Source organism: Mastomys coucha, unplaced genomic scaffold (assembly GCF_008632895.1).
Source record: "Mastomys coucha isolate ucsf_1 unplaced genomic scaffold, UCSF_Mcou_1 pScaffold14, whole genome shotgun sequence".
Classification (NCBI taxonomy): Eukaryota; Metazoa; Chordata; class Mammalia; order Rodentia; family Muridae; genus Mastomys; species Mastomys coucha.
The window spans coordinates 37,646,052-37,664,480 of NW_022196896.1; the positions used below are offsets into that span (position 1 = coordinate 37,646,052).

The 18,429-nt window shown below is 39.7% G+C and overlaps 1 long non-coding RNA gene and 1 pseudogene across 1 annotated transcript in view; one reads left to right on the forward strand and one right to left on the reverse strand.

The window, feature by feature from the left end:
* LOC116089048 overlaps nucleotides 1-18,429 on the forward strand; it is a 45,016-nt gene that overhangs the window by 12,636 nt on the left and 13,951 nt on the right. The gene's annotated exons all lie outside the window — the stretch shown is intronic.
* Nucleotides 17,149-17,519, reverse strand: LOC116089047 (annotated as a pseudogene).

Consider the following 18,429-nt stretch of genomic DNA (forward strand, 5'->3'; position numbering starts at 1 on the left):
AAAGGTATCTCATTGACTTAGAGGATGCCCGTAAGGTATTTCAAAGCTGCTCCTCCAGATAATCGAGTTCTGTTTTTAATTTTCTACTACTCAACAGTGAGCTCAGAAGACATTCACTCACATACAATAAAGATACAGCAAATTTTAGCATTCTCTTGTGAGGAATTAATTTCAGAAGTGTTCAATCAACGATATAGTCACTACTGTACCATGTTTTAGGTTGTAACTTCTCCAGAAAAGTGAGGCAAACTGAACGTCTATAAATTATTAAAAAGTAAATCAATATAAGCATGAAAACTAAAGCCTGTGAGGTTTTTATAGGATATGTTATTTAAACCTTTTTGACATTGGTTTTAACAACAGACATTTATATCTCCTCAAAACAATAAGTTAACCTATAAAGCAAATAAATTTATTTTATGAAAATTAAATTTAATGTGTGTGTGTGTGTGTGTGTGTGTGTGTGTGTGTGTGTGTGTGTGTGTGTACACTAAGGAACACAAGACATAGAAAAGAAGATCAACAGACTTAGAGAAAGTTTTTGCAAATGTTATGTGTTACAAGTGTTAGGACATTAACCTGCACCTTTAGACCACCTCCTACAGACAGAATCAGGCCATGCCTCCCTGCATCTCCCTGTTAGTGTGGTCTGTGTTTTGATTTGACAGTTGAAATAGGGTTATAATGCATTTCAAGATACTCCACATTGTATAAAACAGAGCTTTTTCAGATTATGCTTAACCCTAAAAGACTCTATTTTGAAAACAACTTTTAACTTCATTTGGAGGGAGAAGGATGATACAGCCTCTGGTCAGGTCCTCAAACCACCCATCAAACAAAGATTGACAAATGACTTACTTTTGGGAGTATAGAAAGGAAACCACCTTTTAAGTTCATTGCAATGAACTGATACTCTGGGATCATGTGAGTATTAAAATAAATCCTGTCAGGGATATCAGGTCCCAGAACTTATTGGACACATCAGATCAAAGAAAAAGCCTTGCCTAGACTGAGTGAAGTGATGAATACCTATCTCCATGATGACATAGTATCACACCAGCCTATTACCTGATCCCTGATATGTACTTTGAGGATCAAAACTCCTAGCTTGTCTTGGTGCCCTGTTGTTGACTGAGCTTACTCATCTACCTGCCCATCTACAAGTTCACCCACCTTGACATGAAATTGCCCACTCATTCCTGCTCTGAACTTGTCTTCTGACCCAGACCAATTCCCTGCTCTGGACCTGGAGTGAATTTTCACCTCAAACTTGAACTCTGCAGTTCTAAGCCCTGATTCCAACAGGTCCTATCATATCTGCCTCACAGTACTGGTTCTGATTATTTTTTTACTTCCTTCTTTTTATTTAATCTTTTTTTTACACTCCAGATTTTATTCCTCTCCTAGTCCACCCTCCAATTGTTCCACATCTCATACCTCCTCCTGGCCCCACTGTATCAATGAGGATGTTCCCCCCAAACCTCCACCCCACTTGACCTCTAAACTCCCTGGGGCCTCCATTCTCTTGAGAGCTAGGTGCATCATCTCTGATTGAACACAGAGTCCTCAGCTGTATATGTGTTGGGGACTTCATATCAGCTGGTGTATGCTGGCTGGTTGGTGGTCTAGGGTTTGAGAGATCTCTGGGTCCAGGTTAATTGAGACTGCTGGTTCTCCTACAGGGTCACTCGACTCCTCAGCTTCTTCAAACTTTTCCCTAATTCATAGGGCTTATCAGCTTCTGTCCATTGGATGGACGCAAATATCAGCACCTGACTCTTTCAGCTGCTCCTTGGGTCTTTCAGAGGGCAGTCAGGATAGGATCCTTTTTGTGAGCACTCCATAGCCTCAGTTATAGTGTCAGGCCTTGGGGACTCTTCTTCAGCTAGATACCACTTTGGGCCTGTTGTTGGACCACCTATTCCTCAGGCTCCTCTCCATTTTCATCCTTGCAGTTCTTTTAGACAAGAACAATTATGAGTCAGAATTTTAACCATGGGATGGCAACCCCATCCCTCACTTGATGCCCTGTCTTTTTGCTGGAGATGGGCTCTACAAGTTCCCTGTCCCCAATATAGGGCATTCCATCTAAGGTCCCTCTCTTTGAATCCTGAGAGTCTCAGTTCTCTTGTACATTTTGTAGGGTCCCTCAAACCTCCTACCTCCCAAGGTTGCCTGTTTCAATTCTTTCTGCTGGACCTCAGGGCTTCAGTCTTTTTCCCCACCCAACACCAGATCATGTTCCCTTCTTCCCCATCCCCTTGCCCTACTTCCTTCCCAGGTCCCTCCCTCCACCATTGTGATTGCTCTCTTCTCCATCCCAAGTGGGACTGCTCTGCACCCACCTTGATGATGATGGACTGAATCTCTGAACCTGTAAGCCAGCCCAATTCAATGTTGTCCTTTACTTGCCTTGGTCAAAGTGTCTGTTCCCAGCAAGTAAAACTCCAGCTAAGTCAGAAGTTGATACCAGGAATGGGATACTCCTTTGTCAATCTGACCATGTTTTGGGGAGGACTGTGGAAGGAGTTTGGAAATTTGAGCAAGAAAAGCCATTGGGATGTTAAGAGTTCTGTGGTATGTTCTGTAGAAGTTTGGAAGATAATGTTAAGAACAGTGCAGAAGATGGAGGCCTGGCTTGTGAAATTTCAGAGGGAAGATTAAAGACTCTTATCAGTAGTAATATAGTTAATTTGATTGTGAAGATTCTGTGGTTTTAGTCAGCTGAGGCTAAAGAATCAGCTGTGATTAACCAAGATACCAGAACTACTAAAGCAAAACCTTCGCATTACTGGGACTATTGATGATGGTTAGCTGGAGCTAAGAAATTAGTGGTGATTAAGAAGGGGCCAGCATCATTGCATCATTAAGGTGAAATCTTCTGGGAAGTGTTATCTGAGAGCAAAAAGAAGCTGTGTTCCAGAGATAGCCAAGGTTGTACCTCAAGCTGTGACTGGACTTGGTGATGTGTAGGAGTCACCCAGGTGGTATTGATTTTGAAGGCATGAAGAGGTCATGAAGAACAGCAGAGACTCAGCATAATGATAGGACATAGAAGGCCATTGTTGAAGGTGCAGCCTCAGTTGCAATTGATGGCCTAGGACTGAAGGGCTCATGCAAAGAAGTTCAGGCTTGGCACCTTGAGGAGAGTCTATGAGAAGCTATTGGTGAGTCCTAGTTGCAGTGGAAGACAGCAGTGTTTTGGAGGTGCCAGTACTTTGAGATGACCATCAAGAACAGCAGCAATAGCGGAGTACAGGCAGCTGGAGCCTAGAAGACAAGGTATATGCAACAAAACGGCAGAGCTAGGGAAGTGACCCAAGTCCTTGGAGAAGCCCAGAAGATCGTGAGTGGATCCCAGACACTGGATGGTTCCAGTTTGATTTTGCTTTTGATTGGGACTATGACTTGATATTTTCCCTTCTTTAAGTAAGAAAATATTTAGGGGAGCCCACAGTTAAGAGACTTTGAACTGTAAAAAGACTTTGAATTTTAAAAGATATTGGATATTTTAAAGGGATTGAAGTTTTAATATGCAAAGACTGTGGTACTTTTAAAGTTATTTAGATCTTGGGAATGAATAATAAGGTAAGTGTTAAGGCATTTTTCTCAACTAGTGATTAACAGTGGGAGGGCCCACTGTGGGTGTTGCCATCCCTGGGCTGGTAGTCCTGAATTCTATAAGAAAGCAAGCTGAGCAAGCCTGTAAGCAACATTCCTCCATGGCCTCTGCAACAGCTCTTGCTTCCTCACCTCCTTGAGTTTCAGACCTGACTTCCTTTGTTGATAAAAAGCAATGTGGAAATGTATGCTGAATAAATCCTTTCCACTCCAACTTGCTTCTTGCTTCTTAGTCATGATGTTTGTGCAGAAATATAAAACCTGACTAAGACACTGAGCAACAGCTGGACTGCTCCCCTGAATACCTAACAGTCTGAAGGCCTCCCAGAAGATCTGCTGCAACCAGGACAACATATAAGCATCTTCTCTACCCCACTGAAGACCCTACAGTATGCCTCCCAGAAGAGCCACTGCAGACAGGGCAATATGTCACCAGCATCATGCCCCTCAGTAGACACCACAATCTGAAGGCAGCATGGGAGGACTACTACAGCCAGAGAGAGACCTACCAGGAGACCTGAAGTAACCCAGGGACACAAGAGGCAGGCTCCAGACAGAGACACCCAGACTAGCAAACACCAGGGATAACCAGATGGCAATATGCAAGTGCAAAACCATAAGCAACAGAAACCAATTTACTTTGGCATCATCACAATCCAGTTCTCCTACCACAGTAAGCCCTGGATACACAAACGTACCTAAAGATCAGGAGGCTGATCTAAAATCCTATCTCACGAAGATAATAGAGTCCTTTAAGGAGGATATAAATAATTCACTGAAAGAAATGCAAGAAAACACAGACAAACAGGTAGAAGTCCTAAAAGAGGAAAGAAATAAATCCCTTAAACAAATACAGGAAAAGACAATCAAACAGGTGAAGAAATTGAACAAAGCAGTCCAAACCTAAAAGTGGAAGTAGAAACAAAGAAAACACTAATGGAGCCAGCCTTGAAAATGGAAAACCTAGGAAAGAGGTCAAGAATTACAAGTGTAAGCATCAGCAAACAAATACAATATATAGAAGAATTTCAGGTGTAGAAACACCTTAGAACATATTTACATAGCTGTCAAAGAAAATACAAAACATAAAAAACTCCTAACCCAAAACATCCAGGAAATCCAGGAAAAAATGAAAATAATAGGAATAGAGGAGAGTGAAAATTCCCAGCTCAAAGGACCCAAAAACATTTTCAACAAAATAATAGAAGGAAACTTCCCCAACCTAAAGAAAGAGATGGCCATAAATGTACAAGAAGTCTATAGAACACCAAATTATTAGGCAAGAAAAGAAAATCCAATCCTCACATAATAATCAAAACAATAAATGCACAGAACAAAGAATATTAAAAGCTGTAAGGGAAATACGTCAAGTAATGCATAAAGGGAGACCTATTAAAATTACACCAGACTTCTCAACAGAGGTACTAAAAGCCAGAAGAGCCTAGACAGAGGTCATGTAGACTCTAAGAGAAGACAAAGACCAGTCCAGGCTACTTTACGCAGCAAAATTGTCAATAAACATAGACGGAATAACCAAAATATTCCAGGAAAAAATTCCAAACAATATCTAGCTACCAATCCAACCCTACAAAGGATTATAGAAGGAAAACTCCAACACAAGGAGAGTACTTACATTAAAGAACAAGTAAGATATTAATCATTTCACAAAAAGGCCAAAAAGAGAGAATCACATGCATATAATGCCACCTACAAAAACAAACAAAACAGGAACTAACAATCATCTGTCTTTAATATCTCTCAATATTAATGGACTCAACTCACCTATAAAAAGACATAATTTAACAGATTGGACAGGATTCAACATTTTGCTGCATACAAGAAACACACATCAATGACAAAGACAGTCACTACCTCAAAGTAGTGACAAGATACAGAAAATGTGGTACATTTAAACAATGGATTACTACTCAGCTATTAAAAACAATGAATTTATGAATTTCTTAGGCAAATGGATGGATCTGGAGGATATCATCCTGAGTGAGGTAACCTTTAGTCATTCCTATGGTCATATTGCCCACTTGTCTCTCTCCAAAAGAACTACTGCGTTTCCCTTCCATGATTCTGCAGTCCAGGCTTAAGATGGTTAGTGTCTCAAGTTTCACAGAGCTGAGTTCATATAACTCTTTATGCAGCTATGAAGCTAAAGGTTAAAGACTGCAACCAATAGCATCTGTAACATAGAAACTAATCTCAGTAGGACAAGTCTAAAGTAATCTCTGGTTGGAAAGTGGTTGTCTAATTGGGAGAAAAAAATGATTATAGTTGTCTTAGGGTTTCTACTGCTGTGAAGACATGCTATGACCACAACAACTCTTATAAAGGAAAATATTAATTGGAAGTTTGCTTAGAGTTCAGAGCTTTATTTGGTGCAATCATGGCAGGAAGGATGGCACCATACAGGCAGAGATGGTGCTGGAGAGGTAGCTTATGGTTCTACATCTGGATCAGCACACAGCAGGAAGAGAATGCCTCACTACAACTGGCTTGACCAACTGAAACCTCAAAACCTGTTACACTGACACAATTTGTCAACAAAACTATACATATTCCAACACCTCCTGAGTCAATGGGAGCCATTTTCATTTAAACCACCACACCTCTACTCCCTGGCTTGCATAAGCTTGTGGTCATATCATAATACAGAAATGCTTTCAGTACAAATTCATAAGTCTCTGTTGCATGTAGATTTAAAAAATGCTCTTATTCTCTCTTGGGACCTCTGCCCAAGGAGTTATGGGGTATGTTCCAAGAACAGCCTCCTCCACCATGTTGCCAGCTGGCATTTTTCCTGACAGCACCACCCGTTCCTCCAGCTGGCTTGGCTAAGCTGCAGATATCCTCCTTCTCCAAAACTCTGGGAACAGCTGTTAGCATGCTACCAGTTAACTGCCCCGGCTGGCTCTGCCAACTGCGGGAGACAACCCCACGGCTGTACCCTTTCTCCTGCCCACCTGAGTCATTACAGATGGAAAACACAAGACGAACTTAACATTTTATAATCAGCCAGATAATACAACTGCCAGGGGCATAATCTATTGTCCTAAACTCATCAGAAATCCTATACCATAATTCCTCCATGGTGGAGACCGGCACCAGTTCTAATAGCCCGCAGGTCTACATGGTATCCACACTGTCTGTTCTATAGCCTAGTTTGACTCCTCAGCCCTCTCGGTGACCCCTTCTCTTCATGTTCATCCCAGAATCCCACCTTATCCTTTGCCCAACGATTACCTTCTGCCATCTATATTGACACAATCAAGAAAAAAATTAGGGGGGGCTGGTGAGATGGCTCAGTGGGGAAGAGCACCGACTGCTCTTCAGAAGGTCATGAATTCAAATCCTAGCAACCACATGGTGGCTCACAACCACCCATAATGAGATCTGACGCCCTCTTCTGGTGCGTCTGAAGACAGCTACAGTGTACTTACATATAATAAATAAATAAATCTTAAAAAAAAAAAGAAAAAAATTAGGGAACTAGATTTTAGTTATCAGCTCCTCCCCCTACAAGTCTCCATAATCTATAACAGTCTCAGCCCTGTTTAAAAATCTAAAGCTAAAAGTCTCTTCTGAGATTCCTGGCAAGCTCTTAGCTGAAATCCCTATAGAATCAAAAGCAAAAAGCAGACCACATACTTCTTTATTTTTTTAATTTTTTTCTTTTTATTAGGTATTTTCTTTATTTACATATCATATAATTTCTCCTTTCCCAGTTTCCCCTCCAAAAAACAAACAAACAAACAAACAAGAACAACAAGAACAAACCCCTGTTGCCTCCCCCCTCCCCATGCTTGCCACCCCGCCCTCTCCCACTTTCTGGCCCTGGCATTCCCCTACACTGGAGCACAGAACCTTCACAGGGCCAAGGCCTCTCCTCCCAATAATGATCAACTTTGCAATCCTCTACTATACACATGCTGCTAGAAAAATCAGTCCTACCATGTATAGTCCTTGGTTGGTGGTTGAGTCCCTGGGAGCTCTGAGGGTACTAGTTAGTTCGTATTGTTGTTCGTCCTAAGGGGCTGCAAATCCTTCAGCTCCTTTGGTCTTTTTTCTAACTCCTTCATTGGGGACCCTGTACTCAGTTCAATGGATGGCTGTGAGCCTCTACATCTGTGTTAGTCAGGTACTGTCAGTGCCTCTCAGGAGATAGCTATATTTAGGCTGACTTGTCCTTCCTTCAGTCTCTGCTCCATAGTTAGCCTCTGCAACTCCTCCCGTGGGTATTTTGTTCCTCCTTTTAAGAAGGAATGAAATGTCCACATTTTGGTCTTCCTTCTTCTTGAGTTTCTTGGACCACATACTTCTAACATATCATGGTATAGGAATATGGTCCTCCCTTTTCTGTGGAGACATTGATCACTGGCTCAAAAGAACAAAGGGATCAGAGTTGAAGGACAGGGTTTCAGAATGTTCAGAGTTATGGCAGAAATGACAACTACTGGGATAAGCTTCAGAGAGACAGCTCAATTTTATTCAGAGTGATTGATGTTTATATAGGGCAAGGTCATTAGCTGAAGGTCAAGGTACTTAGCTATCTCATTAGCATGGGGAGGCAATCCAGGAATCTCAGGTACTTGCTGAAGGGTGTTATTAACAGGGGAATGGAAGTTTGACGGTAATTTCCCTAAGGGCTACATGACTTTCCTCAGGGAGGGGATGTGGGGTCATGGACCTCCTAGGTAGAGACTATGGAGCCTCACTGACAAACAGGGTGTGCTCAGGCTTTTTCAGTAATGTCAAACATTAGCAGCGGGGCTTCCTGACACAGTATATAAATTACCTTTCTCAAAGAGAGGAAAGTGAGTGTAATTAGAAAATAAAATAAAACTGAAAACCAACTGGGAAAATTCCAAACTCTGAATCTACGTGTCTGATGTCAGAACACTCTTCAGATGGCTAAGTCTTTTCAGTTTTCTTCCTCTCAGGCTGGTTCCACTCCCTGTTACTGCTTTTCTCAGCAGATTTCCCAGGATTCTGACATCTTAAACATCTTGAGGTCTCCAAGGCAATCCAGGTTTCCCATTCACAGCCCCACAACCTCCACAGAGGCCACTTAATGGGCCTGCATGCTAAGATACCCATGACACACACATGGCTCCAACAGCATTCCTTAGCTGTGGAGGGAGATTCCATAACCCCTTTCTTCTATCCTCTAGTCTAAAGTTATAACCACACGGCTGAAGCTGCCAACTTCTGCTGCTCGTTGGGCCTGCAATGTGGTCCTCTCCTTCAATTACATTTTCACCAGCCTTCTGGTTTTGATGGTTTCTTTCACCACCTAAGCTTGGCTGTTCTAGAACTTGCCTTGAAATCTGAATTCTGCCTGCATCTGCCTCTCCAGTGCTGTGATTAAAGGCACATGACAACACACCTGGCCCTAAGCTTTACTTTAATTACTTTTCATAACCTGGAAGCTTACTTAGCTGGATGAAGTCTTTCCCTGAAGTCATCAAGCCCTTTATTCCATTTAGCATCAGGTTTTTCTTTAATCTTTTTATCTCCTTGAACACAGAATTTAGCTCTATTAAACTTTCTGGTGTCCCTTTTCTCTTCCAACTGCACATTTTGTATTTTTCCTTGCTCAGCTTGATTCTTTTTATTCTAGATCTGCATACGATTGACCACTAGTAGCCCCATAACATAATCAATGTTATGTTGTTTAAAATGTCCTCAGCTAAAGCTGATAATCCATAACAATTCAATTTAGACCTTAGGCAGATTTTTTTGGACGACGGTACAAACAAGCCATATTCATCAGTAAATATCACAAGAACAATACCTAAGCCACATACTAAATTCTTCTATGAAACCTCTTGATCCAGGCTCCCACAATTTAATTTACCCTCGGAACTACTCCCTTCTAAGTTTCTACTATTGTGGCCCATTATATTCTACTTAAAGCATTCAGTTACTTTTAAATACTAAGTCCCAATGTCCACATTCCTCCAAACAAAAACATGTTCTAAGCTATCACATCAACATTCCAGTTCCTGGTACAAACGACTGTTTTAGGCTTTCTGTTCCTGTGAAGAGACACTATGACCACAGAGACTCTTAAAATTGAAAACAATTGGGTGCTGTCTTACACTTCAAAGTTTTACTTCATTTTCATCATGCTCATAAGCATGGTGACATTGAGGCAGACATAGTACTGTAGAGGAAGCCAAGAGTTCTACATCTGGATCAGCAAACAGCAGGAAGAAAGTGCCATGCTGGAACTGGCTTAAGCAATTAATACCTCAATGCTTACCCTGAGTGACACACTTTGCCAACAAGACCACACCTACTCCAATAGCTCCTAATGTTGCTACTTGCTATGAGCCTACAGAAGACATTTTCATTCATACTACCACAATAGTCCTAAAGAATGTGGATGAACTCTTCCACGGCACAACCATTGATCATTCACCAAGACACTCTCGGTCATTAGAATAACAGTACTTTCTGACTTCTGCAGAACCACTAGCCATAGAGACCAGGATAGGCGGACTATAGGAGTGATGTCTAAGGTGAAAATTAGCATCAAGAACAGGTTATGCAGTTAAACTAGATAATAATCTCCCTCTTAGTCTTGTCAGGGGAGAACCAGAGAAGGCATCAGCACATTTGTTTAGACATGACCAAGGTACTTCAGAGCTCAACACTTAATTCTAGTTCTTCTGACCCTGCAGGAATGCATATGTTCTGTTACATCTAAAACACTCCTCTATTGGTTTTTGAGTACTTCTGTGAAAACACTTTCTTTCTTTATTATTTTTGTAGTGTTTAAGGGGACCACAACAACCTCTTAAGCTTTGCCCAGTAAAAAACAGTCCCTTTAGCTCTCAACTCAAGTTGGGATATGTCACAGGTATGAAGACCTGTTGGTTTACTCATTAAGTAGATACATATTCTGATATATATTTTCCACTAGATCACTTTTTTATCCTGTACTTTATGTTTAAACCAGGCCCCTATGCATTAAAGTGTTAAGTGTCCCTTTCAGGTGGCTATAGATGGGAGAGAACCCAATGGTAAAAGACATCGCCTAGGGAAGCCATGTTGATGAACTACCCACCTGTTAGAGAAATAAAGGTACTTTGTAACTTCTTCCAGATATTCTTTGAGTTCTTCTCCAGAGCGTTCCTTTTCTTATAAATAACAATGATAAGTCTTATCAGATTAGTTATTCATTTACTGACTAGAGAGTGAATACCTAAATCTTTTCCTTCCTTAATAGTGACAATGATGAAGGGGTAGCACACTTTAATTATTTGATCTTACTGACAGGTCACTTTAATATTCTGTGACCTGAATAACTTTTTAATATAGTTAAATCTTAATTAATTTTGCATTTTATGTCATTAATCTTATCCTTCCTGTGCAAGATCCACCACTTTAAAACACAAAAACAACCGACATAAACAAAGAAACTCTGAAGTAAATGTTGAACATCATATCTCACATATCAAGAAAGTTAACTAAGTTCTCATAATTATATACATTACAAAAGTTTCTAGTTCCCTTGGGGGTTAAATTTCCAATGTGTCCTTGGACACCCTTTAGACCCATTTTTCCTTAAGTTTTCAAATTGCCAGTAAGTAAACTCTTATAGCAAATTTTCCACTTAAAAAAGGATATCAGTCAGACTGGATAAGGAAAGTCACATTTTACTATATCTAAAGAATATACAACGTCCTTGTTCTTGGCTCCTTTATGTCAGAGTAACTAAAAAGCGAAAATAAAAAAGTGATCCTCAGTGTACAATGGGACAAAAATAAAAGCAGGCATCAAAAAGGGAAAGACATCCTGTCTCAGTTAAAGAAAAACAAGCTTGCAGATTCCAGGCAAAAAAGGCAAGCATCAAGGACCCATGGAGCCATAATCCCCAGACCTTACCCAATCCCTCAATCTGGGTAATGTTGCTCTTCAAGCTGGCAGCTGCTTGTTTAGTACCCAAGAGTCCTGTCTTTAATTCCAAGCAGGAATCTCTGCTTCTCAAGTTTTCTCTACGCTGTGGAAATTCACATGAACTCTAGGTATAGTCAGAGACGAGTAAAGCATGATTGTGAGGCCACAGTTCTCTTTATTTTCTCCATGGACTCTCTGTTATATGCTAGGGATGGAAGGTAGGAACCCATGCATATTTAAACAAGCCTTCTGCTGCCCAGTATCATTCTTAGGTGTTCAATTAACACTCTTGCCTTTTTGTTACCTCTTTCTCCCACCATCTTGGGGATCTACAGAGCCCAGTGACTTTTATAAGCCAACAAAGAGTTTATCACACACAACCGGAAGAGATGTGAACCTGGTCCAGAGATATGTGTGTGAAAAAGGATTTGTAATGTGAAGGATTTCATCTGCTAGACAGTCCAGCTTAAAAGAGATCCTATTTGTGTCTTCTCACCATTCTCTCTTAGAGTTCACTTGTTATACCGAGTACAGAGTCCAAAGGTAGCAAGGTTTGGGTTAGGGTTTGGGTGACAAATTCATTGAGGCAGAATATTTGTACCTCCTTTTGAGAGCTCTAAGGAAGAAAAAGGGCAAGCTTTCAGTAATTTGGGTTCCAGATAAACAGATAAAGTCTCTGGGTCCCTGAACTAATCTTTCTCAAGAAATTACTATCTAGACACATGAGATCCAAGTGTGATACTTCAGCAGAGCTGTACCCCGTGCTTTTCACTGCTTGTGAAAGTTCTGACCAAACTCATTGTTGTGGTGGTGGTGGGGTTTCCTTTTTCAGAAAGGAGAATAGTAGCATCAGATAATCATGGTCATTTCCAAGTCCTTGGAGGCAATTTTCTGCTAGTTATACCACCTTTAATTTGGTCTTCTCAAATTCTGGGTGAGAACCCTAAAGAATTGTCTGTGTGGCCCTGGTGGTCAGACAAGTAATCCTGAGCTTGTTCAGTGGGATAGACAAATAATAAAATGCCGAGAGAGAGAGAGAGAGAGAGAGAGAGAGAGAGAGAGAGAGAGAGAGAGAGAGAGAGAGAGAGAGAGAGAGAGAGAGAGAGAGGAGAGAAGGCCAGCCACAGTGAAAGAGAAAGTAATAGCTTCATTGCAAACAACGTCCATTTGGATGGGGGTTCTAAGCTGGGAGTCTGCTAAACAGAACCAGGGTTGAGAGTGAAATAGGGCCCCAAGTTCCTGACTTTTCTCTTATTAGTTCACTTTAGATACCACCTTCAGTTGTTCCTCCACCCTTGTTAACCTGTGTCCCTCTAACTTTCCCAGTACTTCTTTCCCTCTATCTACTCTGTGCTTACTGTGATTCATAAAGCATTTTAAATTAATGTATTTCAGGTTTAGAATAGTAGTATTCGTATAGAAAAGCTCCTCCTCACACACACATTTATCTTAATTGATAAACAAATCCTGGTACAAAGTAGCTTGTAAGTCTATAGGAGTTTATTAATCATTGTACATATGAGGAATTTTGACTTGTATGATATGTGTTTATCATTACTCTATTATACAAAGTAGTTTCTTTGGTAGCAAATCATTTAGGCTCTACTCATTTTCATTTTTTACTAAAAGTCTGTGTGTTTGAATAGGTTTGGCACCCCATAAATTTACGTTTGAATGTTTGACCATGGGGAGTGACACTATTCAGCGGTGTGGCCTTGTTGAAGGAGGTGTGACCTTGTTAGAGGAAGTGTGTCACTGAGCAGGCAAGGCTCTAAGGGCTTAAGAGTTCAAGCTCCACCCAGTGTAAAACACATCCAGTCTTCACCTTGCTGCCTAAGGATAAAGATGAAGAACTTTCCACTCCACATGTCTGCCTGGATGCTGCCATGCTTCCTAACTTGACTATAATGGACTAAGCCTCTGAAACTATAAGCCAGCCCTAAATTAAATGTTTTCTTTTATCAGAGATGCCTCAATCATGGTGTCTTTTCACAACAATAAAACCCTAACTAAGACATACTCAAAACTACTGACAAGAGCTGTTTTATCACCGTTTGTATCATTTTTTTTCTAGAATCCTAACTAGTTGAAACAATACAGCTTATTTCAGCATTCAGGGTAACTTGCCTACTCAGCAGTATGCCCCTAGGTACCTATATTTCTCTTCTTGTGGCTTCATAGGACATTTCCTTTTATAACTGAATCATACTTCTCTACACAATGTGCCTGAGACTGTATTTTTATTTTCTAGGTGACATCTTGATTAATTATAAATTTTGACATGTTAAATAAGTTGGCCACTAACTTTGTCAATGCACCGATTTTAGTGTGGACAAAATATTTTAGTTCCTTTGGGTAAGCAGCAAAATAAACATATGCTTGGATATGTAGGATACTGCTCAGTATTCTTCCAAAGGTTCTGAAGCACTGTTAATTCTCTTCCCAGCAAAGAACAAAACTTGGTAATACTCATTCTTATGAGCACCTTATGGTTTCGATATTTTGAGTGCTTCAGTATGAGACATTGTCTACATTTAAGCCTCACTAATGACAACTGAAATGGAGGGCTATATTTTGTGTGTGTGTAATTGACACTGATGAAGCATTTACTAGGCTACTTTTTCACTTGAAGGTGGCTTTGAAATTTCATATTATTTAATATGATTGTCTTTTATTTTTGGTACTAGTAATTTCTCAGATATGTTTCATGAAAATACTTCCAATCTGTATATAAGGTTAGTGATATTTTTTTTACAAAATTGTTCTCTTATTTATTGAAATCTAACTTAACAAATTTTGCCTTTAGGTATCATGTTTTTGTTTTTGTATCTAAAAAATGTCAAATACAATATTACTTTGATTATTCTACTTTGCTGCCTTTTTGGAGTTTCATAGCTGACCATTTTGCATTTAGCTCTGTGATCATCTCTCAGCTACTATGTATGAAAGCTATGATCAGTTTTTTTTTTCAAAAATATTAAAAAAGAGCTCTTTATTTATTTTAATGCTACCTTAAAATTACATGTATCAATTTTCTACTCTTACACTTAAACCTCTGTTTTAAAATTTGCTTTGCTTATCAGAATTGCTAATTTAATGAGGTGCCTTCTAACTACACGATTTATGAAGAAATAGGACATGGTGTAGCTGTTGTACAGAGATGACTCTGCTTTGGGTCAGCACAGTATCCTAAGAATTGAGGTGTTCAACAGCTTAAGAAAGCAGAAAGCCACCAAAGACGTGTGAGTGAACATACACATGCACTGGACAAGATAATTCCAACAAATCATTTAATTATCTCATCCAAAAGCAATTTCACTGGGTAGTAGGCTAAGAAGAGTGGGTCAGTAAGGAAAAGCCTCTTCAGCATGCTGTCATGTGAGCTGAATAAACAGATTGTCTACTGTACATCCTCAAGCCTCTAACCTCTGGAGGAGTATTACTCATTGTTGGGAATTGTATAGTGCAACAAGAATTACACTCTGATAAGACTCTTGGAAAAAGTGAGTTCATTGTGAGTCTGAATTAATTTCACCATCATCAGTTAGCTAGATATTCACAAGTGCATGTCTAAGAAGCAAGCATTTCAGTAGAAAGAAACTTAAAGACCCAATCCACTGCCCTATCACTCATGGTCAGACTATTCTTCAGAATCTACTTCAGTATCTGTAAAAGTGGAGACTCATATTATTAACATTGGTCTCATAAGGTTGCATGAGAAAATTGTTCCCAGATGTGATCCATACCGAATGGTAAACAAATGGAGCACTTGTTCTAAAAGTAATAGTTTTATTTAAATGTTTACTAAGATAATAAGGATATCTCAAACCAATTCTGATAAATATTTCATTGTAGATCCAAAGAAGAATATCAGTTGCTGATAAATTAAATAGATTCCATGTCTGTGACACATCAGGACATTAGACTAGACAGTTTCTAAGAATACACAGGCAAGATCAGGGAGTATTTCCAGAAGTTACCTGCCAATTCACAGATAAACTACAAATGTACCAGACAGATATGGCTGTTTGTAGCTGATGACTCATAAGCAAATGATTTTCTCTTTGCTTAGATTTTTTTCTGTGTTAAAGATAAAACGATACACTTGCATTTTATTAAATGCTTAGGTTTTATATTTGGGAGCAGGGCTTGCCCAGGGATTAAGTAAATACAGTATATCATCATCATATTATTATTGTTTTGAAGGATTTAAAGAAGTTTTGGGTTTAGACTATGAGAGAACCACTTCCTAGTTTTAATTTTTGTTTTACTTATTTATTTTAAATAAAAATCAGTCATCATATAGCAAGCCTGTAGTGCATGAAATTTCATTTTTAGTTACTTCTTAGGGAATGATCTTCAGGGTAATGTTTCTCATGTTATTGTGATTACTTTGGAGAGGTAGCTATTTCTTGGTTCTTTTTAATGATTAATATAGAATCCTTAGTGTTACTCCAGGGGATTCTGCAGAACTGTGGAATATGATGAATATAATTAAACAAAGTAGTAACTGTGCAGGGGAGTTGTTCAAGTTATTTCACTTAGTAAAATAAATATGTTTGAAGGGAAAACATTCTATTGCCTGTAAGAAATGAAAACTGCTTATTTTTATTTAGATATTAAACTTATGAGAGACTGTGCTCACCTTATGAATAAAAATATAGTTGATACATAGACTTGAAATTATTATGTGGGACAAATTCTAATTACTTAAAATGGGTGGCTATGAGGATAACATATGATTAGCTAAATATTTGCTTTCAAAAATAGCTATGCCTTGGTTTACAAGGAGGTATGTCTTGAAGTGGGAACCATCTCTCACTAGACAGTGATTAATTTCCCATGACTGTCTACCAGACTTGAGTGCTGCCCCTGTACAAAATCAGAGGGATAAGATCAGTCCACATGTTGCTAGCCTGTCAACATAGTAACATTAGGTACCTCAGTTTCTATATCTTGTGCTACTGCAAACTTGACAAACTATTAATCAAGTTATTACAAGATAGGTATCATTGCATTCAGACAAGAGTTCATCAGGTTGTTAATTTTTCCTTTCTGTTCTTGGAAGGAGTCTTTGCAACAATAGTTTTATTTTTTTTATTTTTTTATTTTTTTGGTGTTTTCGAGACAGGGTTTCTGGCTGTCCTGGAACTCACTCTGTAGACCAGGCTGGCCTCGAACTCAGAAATCCGCCTGCCTCTGCCTCCCAAGTGCTGGGATTAAAGGTGTGCACCACCACCGCCCAGTGCAACAATAGTGTTTTTTTTTTAATTTTGAATAATTTATTATTCTAATAAAGTATAAAATGTGGAAAATTAGTGTATCTGAACCATTTCAGAAAGTAGAGATGTTTCCACAAGCAGACTTGAGTTTTTAGCACCTTGGAGGAGACAGTTAAGACAAGTGGTACTGCCCACCCTGGATGACAGGTGGCTGCTCATCCGCCTGGCGTCGTGTGGTTCCTGTGACTGGGGAAGTCATTTGGTTTATTTCTCTACATTTTGAGAGTGCCACAGAAAAACTTAAAGAAGAAGAAGGGTGTTTGACCAACATAGCTGGTGGTTAAGATGGACTGGAAATGCTGGGACCGGGAGGCTGAGGCTGGCAAGGTGGTCAGATGGACAGTCCGAAGGCACTGATGATACAGTACACGGTCTTGTTCTCCCATCGGACTGTGCAGCTTCCATCCGTGGAGCTGTTCCAAAAGCAGGAACTTGCAGTGTGCAACCCAGCACCGTTCTTCTGCATGATCACACAGGTCACAATGTATTTAAATGGTTTCCCCAGTTTGGTAAGTTGGCTCAAAATTAGTGGTCCACTGGTTGACTTTGCTGTGCTGGTAGGCATTACCACCGACGGCGCTTTCTATAGCCTCCTTTACAATGTTGCTCACTTCATCAACAACAAATGCAGTCTCCTCTGAGGCCTGGAAGTCTTCCATCTTTCCTCTAGCGCGTCTCCTTCGCCTGCCAAGTAGAGTGGACTCGCAACAATAATTTTTAATATAAACATTTTGGCATAATATCTACAGACAAAAATCAACATGTGATAATTTTCAGTAGTCTTACTGTCCAATAGCATCTTTATAAATATTTTTGTTTGTGTGTGCTTGTGTGTGTATGGGTGTGTGTGCATGCATGCACATGTGAGTGCAGATTACAACAGAGGTCAGAAGAGAACAAAGTATCTCTTGGAACTGAACATATAGGAAATTATGAGCTGTCTTACATAGATGTTTCAAGTTAAACATGAATTCTTTCTGGGGCCAGATACTTGCTCTGAGTCTTCTCTTGAGTTCCAATACCATCCTATTTAAATGTAAACAAAGGGATGCAAAAGATATTCTATTCAGTAATTCTCTGACAGAGCTCTAGATTTCTGTCTTAATTAGAGTTTCCATTGTTGTGAAGAGACACGATGACTGAGGCAACTCTTATAAAAGCAAACATTTAATTGTGGCTGGATCACAGTTTCAGAGGTTCAGTCCATTATCATCATGGCAGGAACCACAGCATCACATAGGAAGACTAGGTACTGAAGGAGCTAATAGTTCTACATCTGGGTCTGAAGGCATCCACATTGGGTAGAGCTCGAACACTAGGAGATATCAAAGCCTGCCTTCACAGTGACACACTACCTCCTACAAGCCCACACCTTTTCCAACAAGGCCATATCTCCTAGTTGTGCCTCTTCCAATGTGCCAAGCCTTTTCAAACAACTACAACATCAAAATTGTTTGTGCTGAGACTAGATCATATAGAATGATAAGATATTTCGTGATCTGGATGCTCAAGAACATGTGGCCATCATTCGTTCTTCAGGAAGATGTCTTAGTCAGGGTTTCTATTCCTGCACAAACATCATGACCATAAAGCAAGTTGGGGAGGAAAGGGT